The sequence below is a fragment of the Myiozetetes cayanensis genome, unplaced genomic scaffold, assembly GCF_022539395.1.
Source record: "Myiozetetes cayanensis isolate MyiCay16 unplaced genomic scaffold, myiCay2020 scf6-25, whole genome shotgun sequence".
NCBI classification, from domain to species: domain Eukaryota; kingdom Metazoa; phylum Chordata; class Aves; order Passeriformes; family Tyrannidae; genus Myiozetetes; species Myiozetetes cayanensis.
Window position 1 is genome coordinate 47582595 of NW_026087853.1, and position 22855 is coordinate 47605449.

Sequence of the window (22855 nt, forward strand, 5' to 3'; positions counted from 1 at the left end):
GGAAAGGTAATACAGAGTGTAAGGACAGAGGCACTAACCACAGTACTTCTCAGGATTGCCTCTTCTGTGCTAACAGTACTAAGCTGTAATGGGCTATTAAATGTGGGCTGTTCACAAGAGCTTAGAAAGGAATAAATAACTCAGCAGCATGAAATAAATTTCTTACTAACCCTGTCTTTGAGGCTGCTTTACCTTTTAAAAACAAAAAGCACAGCAGATGAGAAGTCTGTGTCAAACCGCCACGAAACACAGGACAAATGAAAGCGGTGAACTTAACCTGGTGCGATAGCCCAATGGGACTTTCACTCCCAGGCAGCTTCAGGAGCAGCCAACGAAGATGAATGGGGCAAGAATAAAAGTTCTTTATCAGGAAACCTCATGGCTGCCATTAAAGCAAATGGGAACTGTCAGCGCTCTCCTCCTCTGGCACTGGACCCATTTTGGGTGAGGGCAACAACTAATACACTTACAGATGATCAGTGCTGGTGCAGAGATGCCTTTCACACAGCTGCTCTGCCTTCTGGGGCTTTTGGTACTTGCTGGGAAGATAATGGCAGCTTTCAGCATTGGGCTTGAAGCTTCTAGGGATGGAATTTTCCTGGTTTGTTCTTTAAACTTTCAAAGTTCCTGATATATCATTACCACACAGCTAAACACTGTGCAGATATTATGTTGTCCCTACCCTCTGCAAACTGGTGGGTAGGTTAGTTTGCTTACTCTCATTTCCAGCACTTCAAAATAGATTGGAAATATGTACTTCTCTATAAATAGTTAATTAGGGGGTTTGTATAGTCAAGAAGGCTGTCCTAGTTAGGAGGGGCTCTTAATTTATTCAAATCTTATTTCAAAAAATGTCTCTTTTTCTGGTCACTAAGTATTTCCCAGAAACTAAATGAAACCATATTATGTATTCACAGAAGTCATTCACTCCAAAACCTGCATCAGTAGAGAAAATTAAATCTAAAGATACTGACATTTCCTGATTCAATTAACCCTGAGGAGGTAAAAGTTTCATGAATGAAATGAGAAGGAAAATTGTTAGCAGATACATTTCTAGTGATTACAGTTCGAAGTATTCATAAGGAAAAACAGCAGCTCAGATCCTCAGTGAGGGTAAATTATTAGTTCAGTGATGTGCTGGTGATTTACAGCAGCTGAAGAACCACAATCAATTCAGGAAGTCTGTGAAATCTGTGTCTGAAAGCTATTCCCAAAAATGCCTATTAATAATATAGATAATTGGACGACCAACCCCCACTAGCAGTTAAATAAAACCTGATACAATGAAAGGTGGCAGTGCAGGCAATGTTTTTCTCCACCTAATTCATGTTTGTTTGTTAGATAAATGGTAAAACACACATATTACAGCTGACACAGTATTTTGGGCTGTTGTGCTGTTAGTGGGAACCTGAAGCAATGGAGTAGGTGTCAGCTATCCTCCAAAATTATTTAGGGTCAGCTATACTCTGTGGTACTGGCAAGGGGACCTTTCCTCACCCATGGTGGTCCCTGATATGTTCCTCCTAGACCATGTCCTGCTCTCCTGGATCCCAAACCAGTCCCAGCAGCTCCGTGGTGTCCTACTCTTCCAGTCCTCTACACATTCCAGACAAATACACTGAAATGCTGGTACTTCAGGAGTGCTCCTATTTTAAGCAGTGCCATACCCTCATGCCATACTACTCAGCTTGACGATCGGTCCAGGCTGGAAAATCAAGTACTGTGGGTTGCTGAAGACACCCATCTGCAACAAAGAACCGGCTTTATTAAGAGCACATGCAACAGGAAGGATTTCTCTCAGCTGCTTTGGCAAGCTCAGGAGTATGGCTGCTTTGTCCCTACAATCTAACTCAAAGCTCACATGCCCTGAAGAGTCCCTAAAGCTGCCCCCCTTGTGCTGTTTTTGTGGAAGTTGCCTACCACTGCCACCCACAGCAATCTGGCCTTGCTTTCTCTGAGAACAGGAGAACAACCTCTTTCTATCACCTTCTGCCTCCCTCCCTGACTTTTCCTGCACGGGGCAGTGAAACTTACGTAGTAATCAGGAGACAAAACTATTTCCTCCCTTAATTCTCTGTAAGATGTCTTGATTAATGTTTCCTTTGTATACACCAGAACATTTCTAGCTTTAGGCACACCAGGAGCACTTAGATGCATAATCATCTTATGACTAATCTCTCTCTACAATGAGCATTATGTACAAAGACCACAAACAGAACAACTACAGGCAAAAGCAGGCCCTGAATGCCTACAATAAGAAAAAAATATCCCAGATTGTTCCTTTTGGGGAACCCTATCTAACTCAGAACAAAGAAATTTCAAGGTAGGGTCACAAAGGTCAAAACATTTATGCTCGACATGCAGGAAAACCCTCTCTTCAGCATCATCTCTGGTTTGGATAAACATCTGTGAGCAAACACCAGCCCATGTCGTGTTTGGAAAAGGGATCACTGCAACCTTATGGCTTAGAAATGGGTATTGCAATAAGCATTACATACACAATTGTCATGTTGAGTTTTTTGTCTTAAAACGTTGCAATTTACTCCGTAAACATTATGCTAGTGATTCCTTCCAACTAAAATATTGAGTGGGTCACTGAAATGAATGCTTAATGATTTTTACATCCACCGCCTCTGCCCTTTAAACTGTAAATTGATTGCTATGCAAAGGCTATTAATTTAACAAAGCATATTAAATTTCCCACTAGCACTGAGGAGCTTCTCCTGTCTTTCCCCTTGCTAACTGCATAGATCATACCTCACTTGCTGTAATTACAACTAGTACATCAACATTAATTATTTCTCTGGTAATGGCAGGTGCATGCAGAATTGAAGGTCCAACCTGTATTACCAGAAGGATAAGAAAGTCCCCAGCACCCAGTGAAAAACAGGAGCAAGCACCTTTTCTGCAAATCTTCTTTCCTGGTCCTTCATATTATTTTCAGTAAATTATACTTTGCGTATTCTCCTTTAAGCCCTGATTTCTGAAGGCACCTCTGTTGAAGATAGCTCATGCAAAGGTATTTTATTGTATCATCTATCTATGCAAGAAGGCAAGGTACTTGCTTTGCATCCTCTTCAGCCCTTTAATCCCATGTTCTAATATATTCAGCTGAAGAGGTAAATCACACCTGTTGGGCCTACATCAAACACCTCATCCTTCTTAATGAATTTTTATTCAAAGTTTACCATTATTTGTTACTGATCTCTCTCATCAGCATTCTTTTTAAGCAGGAAAACAAAGACAAAACTCAGATTAGTGAAGACTCCCCACCAGGACATCACGTACATCCAAGAACGTGTGCAATGTATAAGAAGAAATGTGCCATCCCAGATCACAACTCATCTTCTGATGCAGCTTTTGTAACAAACTAGCCAAGAAATTTGAGTAATGACCCACTTGGAAAAAAACTCAGGAACCAGATCTCTGCCTATAAATTTCATTTCATCTAAAAATATTTATATACATCTTTAATTTCAAGTTTCATATAGACAACACAAGCATTCACATGGCTGTCACAGTTGCTTCTTGGCAGTGGATTCAAGTGGCCTCAGAGATATAGTTACATCAAAATTAAGGCAGAAGTCTATTTTGAGTCACACAGCACCTATACACAGATTACTTTTGAGCTAGGTAGCTGGAGTGGGGCTAGCAGCGTGGGCTACAGGGAAGACACGCAAGGCAGGCTAGAAATTGTATCTGAGAAATCAAGCAAGCACCAGATGGCCAGATCATTCTGAAAACCATGCTGGTGCCTGCTACTTGTTCAAGCTTGTTCAAGTGTTCAGGTAAGCAGATATAAGCCTGGCAATACAGATGACCCTTGAATCCCTGCTGCTTGTGCTGAAAGTGTGGGCACGGCCCCTGGGCAGCACACAGCAGTCCAAGCCAAAAGGCAACACTCCCTTTGACTTCCATGGGAGTCAGGTTCAGGCACAGAGACAAAGTATGAGGTTAGGCACTAAAAGATAGTGTTAAAAGTTTTGTGCTAGTTAAGGAAATAAGTACTCGGTTATGAATTTCAATAAAAATAATATTGGGTCCAAAGGTGAAAATATTGGACATATTATTCAAAAAAATCTCCATTTGAAAGGCAGATTTGAAGTGCTCTGCTTCCTTTCTATTGCAGTTATGAATACCAATAGCTCATCTACCAGTGGCAGTTTTCATCTGAGGCCCACTGTGCACACCACGTCTCCAAGCCTGGGCATTTCAGGGAGCAAGTATCCGAGTCCCATGAATAGTATTAATGAATTACACAATGGTAAACCACATCCACCTTTGACACATCGAGCTTTCCAGTAATTATCCATAATTCACACAGTATTTGTTGCTTGGGAACGGCTATCCCACATCCCCCCATGCCCTGAAGTTTTCCTGTGCACTGTTAGTAATATCCCCTGATGACCTCCCATACAATCCTTTTAAACTGGAGCTGACTACCTAAGAACACAGCTCTTTAATAGATCATCTTTTCTAGAGGTACCTTAGGGGTGAGAGACCCCAGGCCGTGGTAAGGGCCACCCTGATGGAGTCACCATGACAGACCTTGGGAAGAGGGAGCCCAGTCCCACACGACATCTGCTAATCCCCACTGCCTGCGGGAGAGCTCCAAAGAGTATGGCTCTTTGCAGGGGCTGACAGGATTTGAGATAAACCCAGGGCACTGAGAGAAATACAGTATCAGGTACATGAAAACATAAACAAGACGTTAACTTAGTTGCTTTAGCTAAAGCTAGAGGAGATTTAAAGCCGTGACAAGAATACATTGCTTTGGACAGGCAGGTAGTTACATCATTTGCAAGCAGGACACATCTTCAAGGTCAATTCTTGCCTTGATATTTTTCTTTAAAAAAGAACATATTAAAGAGCATCATTACAGCCTCATACTGCTATCTAAATCACGTAATTAGATCATATTCCCTTTAAATGGAAGGATCCTACTTCAAGCTTTAATGACATTTAAAAACAACCCAGACGACTGCAAGCCTCACTGATGGCTTTCTATGATATCCACCTCTGGCTTTATACAATTAAATCTAGAAGAGATTGTGCCTTGGGGCTACACTCCCACCACACAATTACTAGGAAATACCAAGCTAATTTTAAGACCTGCTTTCACGCTTGATAGTGTCCTCCTGACATTATTCCCTTGTTTGTGAAATATTGCCCCTTTGTAACAAAGTAAACCAAAATCAATTTCTATCTCAAGTCCTGTTGAGCCATTTCCAGACTCAGGCTCAAAAGGGAACTATGACACAGCAGTAAGGCAAAGGTAATGGCAGGAAAGGATGTTTACAAACCATCTTACAAGACAGAAAACAAGTCCTGTCCAATGTCACAAAGATTCAGTTCCAGATTATACCATGAGCATTCACTGTCCCGAACATACGCTCACAAAGAATGAAATGGACAATCATAAATGCCAAGAATCTTAGATTAGAAGTATATTTCTTCTTTGAAATCTTGTGTAAGCACAAACTGTATTTCCACCCAACGGCTCTGACCCCAAGTCTACCAAATTTTAACCAACCTGGCTCATCTGCTTTTGAAGAACAGTTAAGCGATGGAGAAATGACCATATCCCATGGGGCTCCAATCATGCTGATTTTTCCACTCCTCTACTTTCTTGTTTCTGCTATCAGATGCAGACAGGATCTGTAAATCTCAGGGGCCTTCATAAGGAGGGTTGAATAAACATGACCAAATAAATTTTAAAGAAGTGCATCTATTTTTGAAGAGATCCTTACATGCCCCTGTTTAGCTTGTCAAACTTCTGGGCTCTGTAGTATACTGAGATCTGCGGTACAGTGGTTTAAATTTAGCATCCACCTATACTTCCTCTGATACAGCCACTCTCCCCAAAATTCTACAGGAAATTCATATACTGTTTACTTTTGCATAAACCTCACCGTTTCTCAAGAGATAAGAGCATCCAGCTCTTTCTTCAACAATAGTTAAAAGATGGTACCGCAGTTATTTTGGGCCTAGATTTTTAATTAAAAAACTCTGTGGGAGGAGGGAAACTAGAAAACCCACAAAGAGCATTCAGGGTGGGATTATGCTGTGTTAAATAAGCCCAAAGGACTCAAACCATGCAAAGGCTGCAGCACACATAATGAAACCTCCTCTCAGCCTCAGTTCTCAAGCCATAAACCTTTCTGTGCCTACCTCAGTCCTTCCTTCTCTCCCATGTTTATCCGTGACAGTGAAAACAAGGAAACAGGACAAATTCTTTGCACTGTGGCTTTCCTTTGATTCAGCAAGAGAGTTTTAGGTACATTTGGATGTGAATGAGCACACCCATGTCATACAGATTGAACAGCTTATTTGTCTTTGCTGATCTCCATATACCTGTTCAACTAAAATTATCCCCATATTTTTTCAGTGACTACTCTGCTACTCGTACTGTCCCACTACCATGAGCAGTGTGCTGGGCATAAGCTAGACTGAAACTGTGTGAGTTACCAGCCCTAAGCTACAGCCCTGGAGAATCCAGGCTCCTGGTCTTGTGGGCAGCAAACCTAACAGTACGGCTCTTGACAAAAGACAAGAAATCTGAAAGCTGTGGAATTCAAGAAGAGAACTCTTCTCCTCACTTTAAAGCTAACCTATATTGACACCAGCTTTCTTTTGTGACTGAATGGAAAGATCCAAGCAAAAAAAAAAACCAAACTGAAACAAAACAGTACTGCTCGGCTATAAGACCTCCTTGCTACAAGGACAGGCAACTGGAAATATAAGGAGGGGTCAAAATCACCCCTGCCTGGAGAGTAAGGGAAGCACCAACCACGCAGCACAACACCCATGCAAGGATATCCATGCCAGCTCCAGCATCGCCACAAGGGAGGGAGGAGAGCTCAAAGGAGGATATGGAGAACAAGGGGCACCTGCAGACCCCCATCTATAGATTTATGGATCACACTGACCTTCAACATGTCATAAGAATAAACGTGGCTTTAAACAAACAGAAATCCCCATCTCCCACCCAAACACAAGCTGAGGCTTGGTCCAGAAGGAAGATCAAGTCCTCAGTGTCCAGACTGGCCCTGACTGAAAGGAAGCCAAACACAATGCAGCCATTCACAGCATTTTCTTTATCACAATGCTAAGGGCAGCTATACAATGCTTTCCAATAAAGACCACAGCAATTTATCACAGAGAGACAGGAGTTAGCAGGAAACACTCCCATTATCTCTACTATGGAAAGGAAGTGACAAGGAGAAAGGCTAAAAGGTGACAGACAGTTTTTATGAGGCTGGGCTTCAGCCCCTCTCAAGGCTGACCAGCTCTTCTTTTCCACACCAGGAAGAAAGTGATAGGGTGGGTTCCACACAATAGGACTTGGAGTTGCCACGCTATGACTTTTCAATAGAAACAAACCAAAACAAATGAAAATATCTGCGCTGCTTCAGCTCCTCAGGCTATGTACGTCAGGGAAGTTTTGTGGCCTCCTTAGCAGGGTGATGCTGATTGAAAGCAGTGAGTGCAGGGCTGAGCATCCAGCTGGTCGAAGAGAGACCTGCAATGCTGTAAAGAAGGGGTAGGGGGGAATGAGAGCCCATGGTGCTTTCTGGCAATTATTTGGTCTGTATTAGAAAAGCAGGCTTCAAAGTGGTTGCTGCCTACAAGCTCCAAACACAGAACAACTTATAAACACAGGAACCTGGATGGAAAAGATCTGAAAAGTCTGGGAGCACAACAAGGGAAAGAATAAACAAACATCTCCAAAATGAAGTAAGGAAGCACTTAAAATGGCAGAAGGTTAGATGGTCTGTACAGACCTCGTGGTGCCTCTGAAAGGTGCAAAATCTTTAACATCCCATAGCTACGCACACATAGCAAATTCCCCTACAAGCATAAACACAGGCTTCTACTATCAACTGCCAGTAACAAATACTATTGCTCAACCATCAGCAATCAGAAGGCACAGCAACAAGAAGTGTTAGGAGCTGTACAAACACATAATAAATAATTGTCCCTACCTGAAAAAGCATATTGGGTTTCTATCACTCTCAGGCAGCTCTTGCTAAGCAGCAACATACCACAGCAGGTAATATCTGAGTGAAGAAGAGGAAACTAAAGAGCATAACATTTTGTCTTTCCCTTGATCAGGTCAGCTCATTCAGTGTCTTTTCCAGCAAAACTAATCTTCCACTGCAGTCATCTCTTCATCTTTAGAGAGATGTATAAACACGGATATTAACAACTTCTCTCTTGTGCTGCTCGCAACGCATCACCTCAGACACCAGTGATGAGACTGCTTGTAAGGACAATTGTGTGTTTCATAATGAACAGTTGCCTATCTGGTTAAAAGTGGAGGTGATGAGACAAATAAAAAGGAGCTTTTCAAAACTGCTCACTAAAGGATTCTGCAGGGAGTGGGGCCAAGCCGACACTGCCTCTGTCTGTCACGTAAACTGTCCTGACTGCAAACCACGCTGCCAAGAACTGCAGGCAAGGACCTGTCTGATGCCTCTGCCACTCCTTCCAAGACTGCCAGTGTTGTTGGACTCTTTAAGGTGAAAGTTCTGCTGCTGACAACCTACAACTCCCACCCGATGCAAACAGAACAGACAAAACCCATGAGCCAGCTCAGGGAGAGAAGTAATCTAAACCAGCAAAAGGACTACCACAGATCACTTTCCTCCTAGAAAGAACCAGCAAAGACCAGGGCAAGCTGGACACCAGGCTGAGTTATGGCTCAGCTGCAGATTTGTCCAAGGTTAGCTGCTTGCTTTTGATGACCACACACCAGTTTTACCAACTGCTGCCTGCCTGTGCCACCCCGACAGCCCCAGAACCACCCAGCTGCAGCCCCACCCTGCAGGCAAGAGTCCTTAGCTCTCTCATGGGACTCACCGCTGCCACCATCCCACCACTGGGGTCATGGGGAGTCAGTGAGCTCAAGGAAAAAAAACATCAAAGAAGATTTCCACCCTGCCCTGCAAAACAAGCCACTTGCAGTTCGGAAAGCTGTTTCCGAAGCAGTGCTCAGTCTGGAAGTAATGAAGTTGAGAAACACAGCATTGAAATGGCACTCACAGTAAGCAAGGGTGGGAATTAAATGAGACAAAGGTGAGACTGCCTCATGGGAGGAAACTACTAGGTTCTGAGAAAATTTATTTCCCTCAGCAACCTGGCAAGGTAATTGTGCCAACAAGCAGCACAACAAAGCATGTTCCTTCCAGTAAAGCTTTGCAGTCCCCTAATGGCACCAGCTTCTCCTCCTCAGAGACTCCTTCACCTCACCATCACCTGCCTTAAAATAACCTCTTATTTGCAGAAGAAAAGGATCGTACTCATTTATTTACTCTCTGTGGTAAAAGAGAACCCTGAAGTTTTAGTTAGGTCCCACGTTTCCAGACACCTCTCATCAGTCACATGCAATTAAGACAGTTCTCCAGAAGACCCTAGTCTGTTGGTGGCACTGCCTTTCCCCAATTCTCTAAATATAAAGTGTTTCCCTTACCAAATGTGCTCCCCCTTTGCCTGCAAACACCAAGAGTCTTCCCTACACATTTCTTGCTACAAGACACATACTGATCATCTAGATTAGCAGCAGTACTGGGAAAACCCCATCAACAAACCATGATATTTGGGATTATAGTATCTGATCGTTATTTTTCAAAGTTTCACTCTGTACCTGTTGCCCATTAATCTCCAGACTGCCCTGCCCTGCCAATGACTGAGGTAGATGACCACAGATAAGTGTTTCACCAGACACTCACATTTCACTGGTGCAAGAGGCTTTTCAGGACCCAGATTTGCGACGTTGCTAGAACACCTCTGTATTTCCCTGCCAGCTCAAATGCACTTCCAAGTAAGCATTACTGGAATTTGCATCTCTGCCACGGCCCTCTTACACTGCCAACTTGCTGCAAACAAAAACAAAGATCAGCAAGCAGCCTGAAACTGAATAAAGCCTTGCATACTTTATTGAAAAATAATTAACAACCATGACTCACATGACTCACAGTCATGACTTTATAGCCAACACACTGACCAGTTCTTGGTTTAACTGTGAATACATAACAACAGTAACACCAAGTCTTTTCACTGTACCTCCAGTCACAAAGACAAGATTATAAATACACGGCATATTCAACACTTGCTTGTCAGAGTTATTGAGGCAGTCTGCAGACCAAGACTTGTTCTATACATGATTTTTGTACCAGTGCACCCATGCTAAATTACAAGTATTATTTGGTGGTATATTTCTGCCGATACAACAAAAGCGTGGATGAAATCAGAGCCAAATAAAAGTGCTTTATACTGGAATAGCTGGTTCTTCTTTCCCACAGGGAACAAGCTACACTGGTATAAGCATGTCCATCCTGGCATAGCTGAATTCACACTAGGGGAGGGTTATATCAATGTTACAGAACAGTAGTTAAAAAGTAGTGCAACTTGTTTACATAGGCAAGACCTAATATTGCAGAGGATTTGCTCCTCATCTTCAAAACACTACTAAAACTCCTAATTCTACATGCAATCTAGACACAGAGCAGAATTGGGCTGATCAGGGGTTTAGCTGACTAAATATACCAAATCAATATAGACCACTGGATAAGAATAATAACAACAACAATGACATAGGGAGGAGGCACACATTTATCTGGGCTCTCATTAATAAAGCCTTTAAGTAGGTGAGAAGTTACCCAAGCTGTTCAGCAGCAGAGGGCAGTAAAATGGCCAACCTTGTTATATCAGTCCAAATTCCTGAAAATGTCAACTGATGAAGCAAATCACAAGATGCAACTGCCACAGCTGCTTCTATCAGAATTCAAGCCTCCAGGGAGCTGAATGCTGGTGTGTTTTTGAGCAGACAGGCAGAAATGCAAATAGGATGTTCAGGTAGTTTTAAATCCATTAGAGACAATTCCTGCCAGTCAACAGTTCCCAAAGCATAAGGCTACAAATATTCAAAGAACCCACTGCAATTGCATGAGACTGCGTCCAGCCTCAGAGGCACAGGGGTGGAAACAAAGAAAGGAGACAGAAAGGAGGGGAATAAGAGATGAGGGGAGAAGAGAAGGGCAGGTAAAAAAGGAGAGATTGAAAGGCAAAAAAAAGAAAGAGCCTACACAAAAGGGAGTGTTTCAAAGAGTTATAAGAAAGTAGGAAGGCTGGGACTCGAGGAAGAAGAAAAGGACACTCACCGCAGTGCCTGCTGTCTCAGAAGGCAATCACTCTCCTCTCCACCTCGACACCTGCATTCAGAGCCACCATCCCTTCCCCAGGTCCTCACCACCTGCTACATGCACAGAGGCTTTCTGATTCCCTCCTGAATGCTACACTCCTCCAAGCTGCAGACACAAGACCCAGAGAAGACACCCGCATGCACAGCCTCTGCTCCAGGGGCACATGGCAATCAAACACACCTCCCACACGCTGCCAGCACTCTGTCTACCATCCCAGCTCTCCCTCAGAGAACCAGAGCAACTCTCCAACCACGGTGACTGTGGAAGAAAATCCTGAAAAGAATCACAGCGTGATTCAACCCAGCGATATGTCCAAAGAAAGCCTTAAACAATAGCCCTGACGGGTGTGATCTGCCACTGTTTGGCAGGGGAAGTTCAAGCTGCAATGCCCATTGAGAATAATTAATTGTCAGCACTGTTAACAGTTTCACTGCTGATCAAAGCAGCTGGGCAGCACTGAGAAAATTACACAGTTGCTGTCACTTATTCAAAGCATGCCAGCAATAAATAATCTGCAACTTTATGACAGACTCTATTCCCGTCATGCATAATCTCTTTGCACTCTTTCTTTTTAGTGTCTTCTTGGCACACAGAATCCCTGTGCAATCAAAGGGGGGGAGGGGAAAGAAACCAACCCAAAACAAGCAGTTCACTCTTTATGTAATTAAACCAAAAGGAATAAAGTACATCCTTGCAACAGTGGGCTGGTGGTGGTGGAAATTACTCAGTGAACTCTCCACGAGGCTCAGATACAAACGAGTTTGACCAAGATTTCTCAGCTGATGCAGCTGAGCACAGTAAAAGCATCATTTCCTAAGCTGCACAGAACCTAAACCTGCCATGCAGAGGCAGGTTTGCCAAGCACAGAAACAGACTTCAGGCACATTAGCACGGTATTACTGCTTTAGCTTTAAAAATAATCCAATACATGTTGCTAGTTACAGTATCCCATAGCAATTGTATACATATTTCAGTAGGCAAGCATGCATAATTACAGCCCTGCTTCTTCCTGCATCACTCTGCATCTGGAAAATATCCACATTTTTTCCTCCGTGGGTTCTCCCGATATTGCTAAATTAAGAGATAAGCACAGAACACACACCTCGGCCAAAGCTCGCTCCCAAGGCTATTTGTGGTGCTGCTGTTCTCTGCAGCATGTGCTCTTCCCTGCCCCTCACGCTCTCACACTGAAGGAAGAGTTTTACAAATAACAGCTTTATCTGCTGGTGTCACCCACTGCAAGTGTATCAGTCTGTATCTTTTTGTACACAGTTTTACAGTGACTTCATAGAATTGGAACCGTACAATGGCTTGGGTTGGAACGGACCTTAAAAGTCATTTTGTTCGAAACTCCCTGCCATGGGCAGAGACACCTTCCACTAGTAGATCAGGTTGCTCAAAGCCCCATCCAGCCTGGTCTTGAACTCTTCTAGGGATGGAGCACCCACAGTTTCTCCAGGTAACCTGTCCCAGTGCCTCACGACCCCCACAGTGAAGAGTTTCTTTCTAACACCTAATCTAAATCTCTCCTCTTTTGGTTTAAAACCATTCTCCTTTGTCCCTTCACTATCTGCCCATGCGAAAAGTTGTTCATACTCTTTTTTATAATACCTTTTAAGTACTGCAAGGCCACAATGAGGTCTCCCCAGAGCTGAACAACTCCTTCTCCAGGCTGAACAACTCCAGCTCTTTCAACCAGAGGTTCCAGCCCTCTGATCTTCATGGCTCTCCTTTGGACTCACTCCAACAGCTTTACCTCTGTCTTGGGTTCAGGTGAGAGATGTGGGAAGCCTGACTGCCACTTCAGACTGAGGTGAACAACTCACTGAGTACCTTAGCTGTCCCCATAACTGTTGATACCAGCTCTCTCTTCTCATTTATTGGGGAGGGGTGTACACTCTCTTTGGCCTTTCTCTTCTGACCAATGTGCTTTAAAGAATCCCTTCTTGTTGCATCTTCTTCGCATCCCTTGCCAAGTCCCCTTTCATCTGTGCCTTACCTTTCCTGATTGCAATGCAACATTCAAACTGTATCCCTGTACTCTCCCCTGGTCACCTGACCCTGCTTCCACTGACTGTGCATTTTCTTCTTACTCTCAGTTTGAGGAGAAGGTCCTTGCTCAGCCATGCCATATTCTGGCCTGCCTTACTTGATTTCATACACACTGGGAGGGAAAGCTCACGTGCTCTACGAAAAACGGCCTTAAAGAATTGCCAGCTCTGGTCAGCTAAGGACAGTTTCCCAGGGGATCTCATCCACTAATTCTTTAAACAGCTGGAAGTTCACTCTTCTAAAGTTCAGTCCTGACTTCGCTGTTTGCCAGGCAAAGAGATCCTTGAAATCACAAACTCAACCAGAGCATGGTCGCTACAGCCCAAGTTGCCTCCTATTTTAACTCCTGTAATGAGCTCATCTGCACTGGTGAGTACTAGGTCCAATAAAGCTTCTTCCTTGGTTGGTTTGTCTAACACCTGGACCTGGAATTTATCCTTGATGCACTCTAGGAGTCTCCTGTATTGTTTCCAAGCAGATATCTGGATGGTTGAAACCCCCCACCAGGATGAGAGCTTGCGAGCGCGGTGCTTCCTGTAGCTGAGGCCTCTCAATGGGTTCCCCCTCATCAGACACCTGTAGTAGACACCATAATGTGTCCTCTGTTGGTCTGCTCCTTGATCTTTACCCACAAGCTCAACGTGTTTGTGGCTGTTTCTCAGCAGCAGCTCTTCACAATCCATCCATTCTTTAACAGAGTGCAACACCCCCACCTATCTCTTCTGAAAAGCTTGTGGCTCTCAGTTGCCGTGTTCCAGTTGTGTGACTCATGTCTCTGTGATAACAATTGAGTCATAGTTTTATAACTGAAATACGGTTTCCAACTCCTCTTCCTCGTTTCCCATGCTGTGAGCATTGGGGTCTTGGGGCAGACTTGACTGTGTTTGTGTAGATCAGATTCCTCCAAGACATCTGTCATGATGTGTCTGAAAACAGTATGGACTAAGAAGCTTTGGAAGAACTCCCGCTTGTTCCACTAATTTCTCACGAATAACTGATATTCAGAATGATGGAAAATTAGGATGAAAGGGATAATAGTAACAATAAGAAGCCAACATTTCACCTTAAAAGTATGGTGCAAACAAGGATTAAAATGTATGCACAAACACCATCTTCGGCACTACACAGACCATCATTTACTGAAGCTGCAGCACCTGCTGAGACATGATCTTTTATTAGATCAGCTATTTCAGCTATCAGAGACACTGCAGCAGCAGGAAACTATTGAAATTCTCATAGGAGGCAATGTTCATGTGTCAGGCAGCACAAACACCAGCGGGAGCCTAACACCCCCACCTTGGATGACGTGACAGACCCTGGTGGGGCACCATGCAAGAAGTGATGCCAAGGTCAGGGGTCCACAGGTCCCACAAGGGGCTGGCAGAACCAGGGCACTCAGAGACACTGCCTACGTGTCTTACATGTCTGAATCATGCAGGGTGCACACCATGCCCAAAAAACGTCCAGTCTCATTTAAGAAGGCAGAGAAATCCTGCAGTAAATTCTGGCAGTAATTGAAAAAAAGAGTGGAAAGTAACTTTTTTTTACTGCATGTACCAGAGTTGGTCTGGGCAGAGGGTACTGTAAATCCATTCAGTGCATTTGGGGCCTGGGAGCCAGCATTCAGGCAAGAGTGTTTCTCTCACTTTCAGACAGTGGTTGGGTATTATGACCTGAAAATAAAAATTGGGATGAATTTGAAGGGAAGGGCTCACAAATAACTAGCACTGCAAAGGGTCTGAGGTCTCCACTGAGAGGAGGGGATCGATGTAGGCAGATTCCTGTCTGGGAAGGACAGCCTGAGGTCATTCTAGTTGTGAAAACACAGGTGATTTTTCGGGGCACATGAGACAAGAAGGTGCCAGGAACAGTTTTGTCTGGGAAAAAGGTTTGATGGTCTCTGCAGCCTTATGTTTCCCTTGGTTCACTATTTCACCATTTTCATCATCCAACATTACAAAGATAAGTCAGTCTTTCAGCACTTGCTCGGGCTGTTCAGCATTAGCAGCAACACCAGCAGAGCCAACAGTGCCGTGGCCAGTCGCCTCTGAGAGAGGGTGGGGGATTTCTGAACGGGCACATGTGGAGGCAGCTCTAAGGAACTCCTTCTCTGTATCAAACCACTAAATATCCCAGCTACATGGAGGCTCCTCATAAACAGTTTTAGACTGTGGTCTGCCCTTGGCAGCCATGAGAGTCACTGGCTCCAGGCAAGGCATGGCAGTCCAGAGAGGGGAACTGTCACTGCATCGTTTGCGAGCAATGGCACATCTCTGCCATCTCAGCCATAGCAAAACAATGGGAAATAATCAAGCTTCTTCCCAGAAGGAAGCTATTATAACTCCTTCCAAGACATTCTACCTCTTCCTTACACAGCCTAGTTCAGGATTAATGCCATAACAAAACTAATTCCTGAAAACTGGTATGTGGTTGCTCTCTTCCTACCTGATACCACTTGGCTGGACTTGGGTCAGTGGTGACTTGCCTGGGGTCAGCGTGGACAGGATCAATCTTAACACTTCTTGATCTTAAAGAGACTTGCTTGAAAGTAATTTTCCACGTGCCACGTAATCACATTCCCACTGTTTCTCTCTTTGTTTATGCTACATTTCTGCCAAGTAACAGCCTCCTTCCTGAAAATGGAAAAGCACGTCTGGGTCCCCAGGCTTATATCAGGTGATTTTCTTTATAAGTTGGGCTGAACCAGTTGCTTTCCTAGAACAGCAGGCAAAACATCTTGATTTTCAAAAACAAAAGGTCAACAGCCAAAAAGACCGCTACTGAATGCTGTTAGAAAAGGCCAAGTACCACATGCAGCTTTGTGTTGCTAAATTAACAGCGTAAAAGTGGACTTCAGAACAGACTGTCCCACTTAAAATCCCTCCAAATTCTGATGCTTGCAACAAATCAATGGCCTGATCAATTTATAACAAGAAAACAACTGAGCTGGCACATGGATAATGCAAGTAGGTTCAACTCCTACACAGGAACTTACGGTCTGGTGGAGAAGCTGCTTTCAAAGACTCTATAAATTGGGAGAAGTATGCTAACCTGTCTAGGGAAATCTCAGCATGCTCCTGCCTCAAAGTCTACACTGGCCCTTTTCCTCTGGGCATTTCTTACTCGGTCAAAGACAATGCCCAAGTAACATAAAACACAGCTTCTTCCTACAGCTGAAGTAGCAAAAGCCCAAAGGCATCTCCCTTTGTGTCTTCTGATTTCCTGCAAAAAAAAGGAACACCTTTTTCCTTCAAGTCTCTCTGAATCATGGAGCAGACAGGCAGCCCTTAACCCTTTTCTGGCCAGGCAGCAGGACACAGGCATTGCTGGGGAAGACCTCCTATGTCCCTGCTCAGCCCTCCAGCCCCAGAACCCTTTGGCTATCCCAGTGTGGAGTTGCCATGAAGTCTTCTCCAGTGGCTCTGGCATGGATAGCTTAGCACAGCTGAGCTTGCCGGGCCTTTCCCTGACTGTACAAGTCAGTGTGTTTCTAGTTTAAAAAAAAAAAAAACAAACACAAAAAACCCACACAACAAAACAAAGAAAATAAACCACAAAGCAAATAAACAAAAAAGAAACAACAAACTTTTCTTTCTCTTTTTAGACCTGGAATCCTCTTGAAATGTCATTGACATGAAAAGGATTGGGGTTTTGCATTTTTTTTTGATTGCAGAGTGCAACCACACACCTATTGACACAAAAAAACCATGCTGGGCTGGACAGTGCTGCTTTTTCATTAGGCAAAATGAGATGGAGATGGAGGAAGAACTGCTCTCTGATGTATGCCTGGCCATGCTTTCCCAGAGCTTCCAGAACCCCCATTAACTGCTCATTTCCACAACTGCACATTTTGGAATGACACAGGCAAGCCCTTCATTCCTAGTAAGATGCAGATTAAATTATTTTATACCCAGAATTTTGACAAAGGAAAACCTTTTCATTCAAAATTGCTGTAAGATTGTTCTCAAACAGTCCTACAATATGCTTCATGCTGCACCTTCTCATGCTATTTGCAAATTAAACCTATTTTTTAAACAAATTCTCTCAGCCGTGCCTACCCTGACCCCAGCTGGGAGAGTGAGCTCCAAGGCAAAGGGTCTCTGCTGTGCACTGAAACCCTCACTGCTTTGCTTTGGAGGACGCCATGGGTCAGAGGGAGCAGGCTGGAGATACCAATCCTCCTTTATTATGTTCCCAGTCCTACTTGCTGAAGAGGGTTTTTTGCCTAAGTCACTCTTTTGAACAGGGCCATAGGAAGTGGGTTACTGACAGTACTGAGCCACACTCGCTGCTTTATGCAAAGCACAGCTTTGATGGGATGCTCCTTTTTCCCAGCAATGCTGCCACTGTCATCAATTCAGCTCATGCAAAGAAAGTAACCTTCCTAAATCACAGCACTTTCATCCCTGAAGAACAGATACAGCAACAGCACTGATCCCATAACCTGGTGTGAAAATGTGACTGCGGGCTTTTCTGTGCAGGCAGGCCCCTGAAAGAACACAAATTCAGAACTTGGCTGATTTGTAGCATTAACATCTATTACACAACACAGAACTTCCCTGCCACCACCACCATCAATGCACGTGAAGCTATTTTGCTACAGAGCTGACTTTCAGAAGAGCTGTATCTTCCTGTCTTCACAGGGGCTCCACTGTACCTGAGCAGTAAAATACTGTAGTAACAGGGTAGAAAAGTGAAAAATACAAGGTACTAAAGGATCAGGTTGGAGAGGTACCATTTTAATCAGGTCTGATTTACATACAGACACTTGAGGGTACCTTTTTTATTAAAAAAAAAGAGTGAATTATAGCCAATTTGTCTTGCAGTTCAAAGAACCCAGGATCCCAGGAGTCAGAGATGAGCCAGAACAGCTAGGCAGAAAAGCATCTCGAAATAAAAGCTGTTAGAAACTAACAGAGAAGCCTCAAATAGCAGCAAGGGAGGGAGAACTAAGAGCAGCAAGAATATGTTCACCACCCATCCCTCTAGGCAAATTACCCTTCTCAGGATGTTTCTGGCTAACAGGCTAATCTTGGAAATACTTTTGCTGCATTCTCTGTGCCTGTTTCTGGGAACACAGCTATGAGAAAATAAGGCTGCTAGAAAGTATGGGCAGGTCCTTTTAGCCCTAGTTTAGGAGAAAAAGCAAACCTTTTTCCAAATATGTGATTAGGTCCCATGATCTGGGAAGAAGCAAGAAGATAGCTAATGCGTGTTTACAAATCTTGCCACATCTGTGTCCAAACTTTCCATTAACAACTTGGTGAGTGTCCAGTAACAGGAGGTTTTCCAGGGCTAGGACACTGAGGAAATACTGCTGGGTGAAACACTATTGTAATGATATTCCCAAATGACACGATGAGGTTGAGACAGGATTTGTGCTTGCCAACAGTTAGCCTGAATCACTGCCATGCTGCCAATTAATGACAGTGCTTTGGGTTTGGGGCGTTGTTCTTTTTCCTCGGTTTAATAAACAAAAGCTGCAAGGAGAAGTTTTTTTCTTCAAGGCAGACTGCAAATCTGCACAGAAAAACAGGAGAGTTTGTCTTTGAGAAGTATAAACCACCACAGAACTGTGAACCAAGATGCAGTTTCATGCCCCCAAAAAAACCAGCAAAGGTCTTTAGCCAAGCCAGAAGGTAGCAAGAGTCCAGCAGCACACCCCGCAAGCACTCCCACAGGCACAGAAACCTCTGCAGCACCGGCCCAGTCTTGAGGAATTACAGCAGCAGGGTTAGTTGGCAGTGAGCAGGACTGTGCTGCCAGAGCAACACTGCCCTACAAAGATCATCATCACCACACTGGGGATAAACAGGTGAAAAGGAGATGGGCAGAAGTCCAGTGACCCAACTGCTGCCAGAAGGACAGAGATGAGGAGAACTGGCAGCCCCCAGAGCTTCCCCCAAGTTAAGAACTGGAGAAAAAGGCCATGGCTGAGTGAGTTCAGCAAGCCATGGGCAAAGAGGTCATGGAACCAGGCAAACTGGGTGCAAAGGCTGCTGGAACCCATTTCAAAGCCCACTGCTCCCAAGCAGAGTGAAAGCAGGACAAGGGTGCTCCTCGCCCACCCAAGTGTCCTCCTCTGTTCCCGGCAACTACAGAGCACAACAGGAGGCTTGGATTGAAGAACTCCATATGGTGAAACATGTGCTGGCTGCTACAGGGCAAAGTAAACTTTCTAAACAGACTGAGCTATCGTTATCATGTGTGATTCTGAATTGTTTGTTGTAACTTCAGTTTTATACATACTGTGGGAAAAAGCCACCATAAGGGACGAAGAGGAAATTGTTCTTCCTCGTGGCCACATGCAGAAGGTGAAGTCTGACTGACTTCTGCAATTAAAAAGGGAAAATTAAAAAGTGCTGTTTGTTAAACCAGGAACTTGCCTTCTCAGCAGTGTCAGCCTATTCCATGAAACAGCATCACTCCCCACCTTTGAAAGGTTTTTTTTTTTTTCCAAATGAAATCACTCATCTGCAAAAATTGTAACTGCAACCACAGCTCTGGTCCATTTTCAGATTCACACATTTTCAAATTCACACTTAGTCCCTTGGTGCCAACATGTTTTGTCCTAAGTACTGTCTTTATATGTGACAGAGAACTTCTGATAAGAAACACAGCCACGGAGGATGAAGAGGCACCAAAAATAAGGCTTTTCTTGGTAAGAGTTTTGCAGATTTAAAAAATTTCAGCAAAAGACAAATTTATCCAAACCTTCAGAAACCCAGCTTTCAAATGTTCAAAACCTTGTGGTTTTGTCTCAGACAACTTGGCAGATTGAAGAAATTTTGATGTGTCCTAACATGACTTATATACTAATTTACACAGTAAACCCCACATATTTCAGACTATGCCAATAACTTGTTCAATGGTCACTTTTTCTGCTGGCTAGTTGAACGTATGGGACACTTACATTACACTGCCCATTAGGCTTAATTTACATTAACTGTAACTACTCAAAGATGAGATTGTTGTCTGGAGCTACATAAGGATAAGGGGTTCATTAAACTAGGAAGGAACACTCATAAAAAGTGCCTTATTTCTTCCAAAACTCTCATTTTCATTTTGGCCTTTTACACAGACAAACACTGTGTATTGTAGCTTAAAATTAATCTAGAACCATTAGACTGCATATGAGGTGACATATGTGTCAGCTTCCTTTGAATCCAGCTATAAGCAACCAGAATCAGTCTGTTCTGCTCCCTCTTCATAAACCCTTTCGCTTTAATGCGTTCAGATCAACAAGGTTTTGCTTTTACAACAGCTCCCAAAAATTAAAAGATGTTATGGGAATGATATGAAAGCCAGTAACGAAGCCAGATGCAGTGAAAAACAATAAAAGTAGAGAGTAAAAAAACCTCAGTAAAAGTCACTTCAAATACCATTATCACTGCTGTTAAAGAACACATCAGACACGTGGAGTCAGATCCACAGCTGGTGAAACGACTTTGATGCAAGTGAGACACGATGTCTTTTTATGTTTAGCAGAGAGCAGGGTCTGTTTAAGAGGACAGCCGTGAGGCTCCAGGCTGTCTCTGAAGCACTAACATACCATTTCATGCTACAGATAGCTGGGTATCATGTGTTGCATTGGCTTCTGGTTTTAAACTGTGCTCCTGTGGTGAAGCAGAGCAGCTGCACAGCAAGGAAGGGATGACTCGCAACCCAAGAGAGCGGTCAGTGCCTGCACTCCACCCAGGAGAGTGCTGTACGTGCCCGTGGTGCAGGAGTACAACACGTAGCAGCTAACTCTGATAAAGACAGTAGGGCTTGAATCCTGTGATTTAGAAAATAGCCTTTTCCTTCAAAGGGTGGACACCCAGAGGAAGGACCTCCAGCCCCAAGTCTGCTTTCTGCATCAAAGGGCATGTTCTAAATCCAAAGCAAGCAGGAGGGCTTAAGAAGCGTTTCTGACAGAACATGACATTTTTTAAATGGCAATGTAACATAGCTGCCAAAGGATTTTTTTTCTCTGAAACCACACCTATTATACTCTTTTCTGCCAAGAAAATCCATTTCTACAGCTGTGCCGTCAGTGACTCAGAGATTCCCTGATGCTGAGTGTCCAGACTTGCCCCACCAGTAGCCCAGTGGCAGCATGGGCAAGAATGGGAAATTGGCTCAAGAGGGCAGGGAACGAGGACTGATACATCCAAGTCAGACTGGCTTCCAGAATATTTTTGCTTGTATTATATGGAACGAATATACCAGAGAATGGAAAACCAGACTGTGAGCTCTGATGCCATAGCTGGAACATGGCAGCAGAGGAAGGGCAACACAAATGCCCTCATGCCTGCTACTTCTGGCCTGGCATTTTACAGCTTTTCCAAAAAGACTGAGTTCACAGACTGCCATTATTCAGTTTAGGGCCTAACAACAGAAGAAAGAGCTCCGGCAAAGTGATTCCCTGTGGGGACACGTAAGAAGGTGGGAAACTGAGGACCTGCTGGTGAAAATAAATCAAGAAATAAAACAAGCCAAATGTACATTTAATCCTGTGAAATCTGGCTTCAAATATTGAGCTCAAACCTGGTGAATCCCAGGTCAAGATTTCCAGGGATGTTAAATGGGTCTGGTACAGCTAAGCATGAACTAGGAGGGCCACATCCACATTACAAGCTTAGAACCAGAGCACAAAAATCGCTGTTTGGCAGGACCATGGCATCGAGGCAGTGTTTGGGGAAAGCCAAACCTGCAAAAAGCACCAGCAAACGGGGTTGAAACACATTCAGAGCTGCCTGTGCCTACCCCATCCAGATCTGAAGACAGGACCAGTTTGACTCTCACCACCACACTCCTCATAGCCAAAGCCTTCCTCTCCCTCCTAAGCACTGTGGGTAACAGCTGACACTTGACAGTACAGAGGTGTTATAATGTGGGTGAAGTTGGATAAAAAAGCAGGCAGAGACTGTTTTTTGCTTAGGTCTCTAGATGGTACCATCCACCATACCCTAATGCTTCAGTGGCAGAAGGATCCAACATAATTAAATACAAGCTATCCACAGTTGCACACATAATACAGACTATATATACATACATAACAACACACACACATAGATATATATGCATACACACATGTATGGATTCAATAAAACACTCACCCTCACAGAAAAGCACCAAAATCTATCTGCAATGTAACACTGCAGTGATGATATCTCAACTGATTGCTATTTCAAGGCACTGTCACTGGAAAAGATTTATATCTCCATCACTGCACCCGCCCATGCAATTAGTCTATCTTTGTGCCAAATTATATTAATGGACAATGAATGGAAAGTTTCTATTAAAAAAAACATTCACAGGAAAAAAAAAATCTACGTAGATTACCTTTCACAAAAGAGAAAGATCAAGACTGAGAAAGCTTAGTGCCACAGTTCCCTGCTTAAAATGCACTGGAAAATTCAAATTACTGCCTCTCAACTCCTATATATCAACTTTTTTTGCTTATAAATAAAACAGATCCCTGCAATTTAATCAGCAAGATAACAGTACAGATGAGTTTATGGTGTGTGAAAAGACATAATTAAGTTTGTGAACCCTAACTCTAACCCTAATCCAACACTTAACCCTAACTACTATCCTACGCCCAAACCTTGGGG

The 22855-nt window shown here is 43.6% G+C and overlaps 1 protein-coding gene across 4 annotated transcripts in view; it reads right to left on the reverse strand.

Annotated features, from left to right (window-relative positions):
• The window catches only part of OSBPL5 (oxysterol binding protein like 5), a 179553-nt gene that overhangs the window by 65548 nt on the left and 91150 nt on the right, over positions 1-22855 (reverse strand). The window contains exon 1 of one of the 4 annotated variants that reach the window (XM_050335372.1): positions 11163-11253. The exons of the other annotated variants lie outside the window; for them this stretch is intronic. The gene's annotated coding sequence lies outside the window, so the exon portion shown is untranslated. Of the gene's footprint in view, positions 1-11162; positions 11254-22855 lie in introns of those variants that run through there. 4 annotated transcript variants of the gene reach the window in all.